Raw genomic sequence first — 2,759 nt, 5'->3', positions numbered from 1 at the left:
GTATATAACATGATCTTTTATTTATTTCGTAAAATATAAGTTTTATTGTTCCCTGGTGGTAAGTTGATGACATGGTGTCCTGCTGTAATGTAGGGTGGTACCCAGCAGCTCCTGTTCAGTTAACACCACGCCAGGTAATACGAAGCATTGAAGGGGTTGTCCAATTTAGTTTTTTTATGGACTATTCTCAGGATAGTGGCTCCATACAGATGATCAGTCCAAGGGCTGAATGTTGGCTCGCTATCGATCATGTATTTATGGCCTATCCCGAGTTTGGACCATAAAAAGAGATAAACCTGGACAACCCCTTTAAGATCTTATGTAAATCAGTGGTCTGCTGGTAATACACAGATATGACGGCTCCTTTAGAGCAAGAGACAGTCTTTGTAGTCTTACTTAGCTCTAATAAATTACAGTCCTGAAAGCAGGACCCCAAGTATACTATATTTTAATGAATTTATAAAGAAATATTTTAATTGCTGGTTCTTTGTAACATTGTTTGTAAGATACTTCATGGCTACTAGGCTAATAATAGCACCCGGTAGCCTACAAACATATCTTAGTGGTTGCAGATAGGCTTAGCAGGTCAATTATGGCTTTACCAGCAGCAGGCAATGTACTGCACACAAAGTGGGCCAGGAACGCAGTGTATGTGCGTGATTTCTAGATCCTGATACTGTGCAATGGTAGAGGGTCAGGAGAGCCAGAATACTTGCCATTATTGGGGGGCTCTTGGTGCACTTGTGAGCTCATGTGCATTCCAGATATACGTTCACTTATTCTGCACTGTAAGCCCACCGGTGACCACAAAGTTATGTTAGCCATGCCCATTGCTGCTATTCGCCTAGTAGTCTCCTGCCTTCTTGGTCTGACAGATTTCCTTTAAAGAGGATATTTCATGTTATCTTTGAGCTGCACTTTTCACTAAATATTGAGGCTGCATTTCTAAGTATTATTGTATTAATTTTGTGAGATTATATGGAGTCATAGACTCACTGGCTATAAAATGCAGCTGCTAGTCATCAGGTTCACACTGAGGAATTTTAGGAAGTCTTGGAAAGCTGATTAACCTCAAACACCACGGGGCTAGTCAGTGTAGATCTTGTGCCGCAGGTTCTGCATCTGAATCTTCTGCAGAATCTGTAACAAGATCAAGCAAGATGCTTCTTTGTTTGAAAAATAAAAAATTAGCATGCTGGAAAAAGCGTACAGATTCGACCCAGAATATCAAGCTGATTTTGAGGCAGAATCTATTTCAAAATCCTCTCCAGATTCCTCTGTGTGCACCAGCCCTTAAAGTCCTGCTGCTGCTAATTCAATGCACTTTGCTCAGTTTTTTTTAAAGGGAGCATTCACACAGAGTTTCTGTGCCCTGATTCTAATGCGAAACTCGTGTCAGAATCCGCGCGGAAATAAAGCCTCCCATTGACTTCAATAGGTTCCATTTTCTGCGTGGAACTCCTTGAACTCAATGGGGAAAAAAAAGCCTCTCATTGATTTCAGTGGGTTCCTCATGGAAAACGGAATCCATTGAAGTCAATGGAAGGCTTTTTTAGCGTCAGAATCCACGCCAAAATACTCTGTGTGAATGCCCCCAAAGACATAGCTACTGCTGCAAGTATCTAGTTCTCCATTTGTAACACTTGGTCCATGTGAGGTTTGATTTTAAACAGTTTCTCTGTCTTTGAGATGAACAAGATTATCTACTGGGTCTCAAGAGCAAGGAAGGTTGAGAAGACAAGTGTCCCAGGATCTCTTCAGTGTCCCCCTTCTCCTTCGCACAGTCTTGTAGTAGGCTACGACAACGGGATTCCTGCTGTGGCCTGTGTGCAGTATAATGAAATATTGTAAAGCCAGTTTCTTCCCACTTTGACTGTTATCCAGTTGAAGGTAGAGCAGGAGCAGATTAAGGGGATTTATTACAGATTTTGGCCTGGAGTAAGTGCCAATTGACAATCTAGCATAATCCGCTTGTATAAAAAGCCTTTAGCCCTGTGTTCTCTGCAGGACTTCTACAAGATTGTGTCAGGATCATGAAAATGCTGCCAGCTGACAAAATGTGAGAGTCACACAATTTCTTATTTACTTCTAGTATTTTATTTAGTTTAGTGTTCCTTTAAGGTCCTTTAACAACTTGGGTGTATTTTTTTTTTTTTTTTTTTTGTAAGTGATTGAATTAACACTGCCTGATTTGTTCATGTCTGTGCATGTGTCTACTAGCCAAGTTGCAATGACCTGCTCACAATGTAGATTGTTATGGTAAGTTCACACAGAGGAATTTGGGGCTGATTCCACCTCGCAATCAAAACCAAATTCTTTGCGGAATCTGCCACACATGGTATTCAATGGGAGCCATAGGCTGTATTCACACTGAGTAACGCTGGCGTTTTTTGTGCTTATTTTTGCACATAGCGCCGCGTTAACGCTGGGCAACGCCACCGCAAAATAGCGCGGCGCTACGCGGCGTTAACGCAGCGCTATGTGCAAAAATAAGCACAAAAAACGCCAGCGTTACTCAGTGTGAAGCAGGACACTGACAACATAAGAGCCTTTTCATACTTTGAGGTGGACATCTACCTTGGATTCTTCTTTATCTTCTGTCTCTCAGCAGCAGCCTTGACTTTCCGTATCTGTTCAGCCCCAGGTGAATGGGCTCAACTATCAGGATGTCTGGAGCGGCAGAATTAGCAGAACATATTTTTTACGCCTATTCAGCATTCTGCTCTGATCATTGCCTCCCAATGAATACAATAGGAGGC

The sequence above is a fragment of the Leptodactylus fuscus genome, chromosome 8 (genome assembly GCF_031893055.1).
Source record: "Leptodactylus fuscus isolate aLepFus1 chromosome 8, aLepFus1.hap2, whole genome shotgun sequence".
Lineage (NCBI taxonomy): Eukaryota > Metazoa > Chordata > Amphibia > Anura > Leptodactylidae > Leptodactylus > Leptodactylus fuscus.
This window is presented reverse-complemented; position numbering follows the sequence as displayed.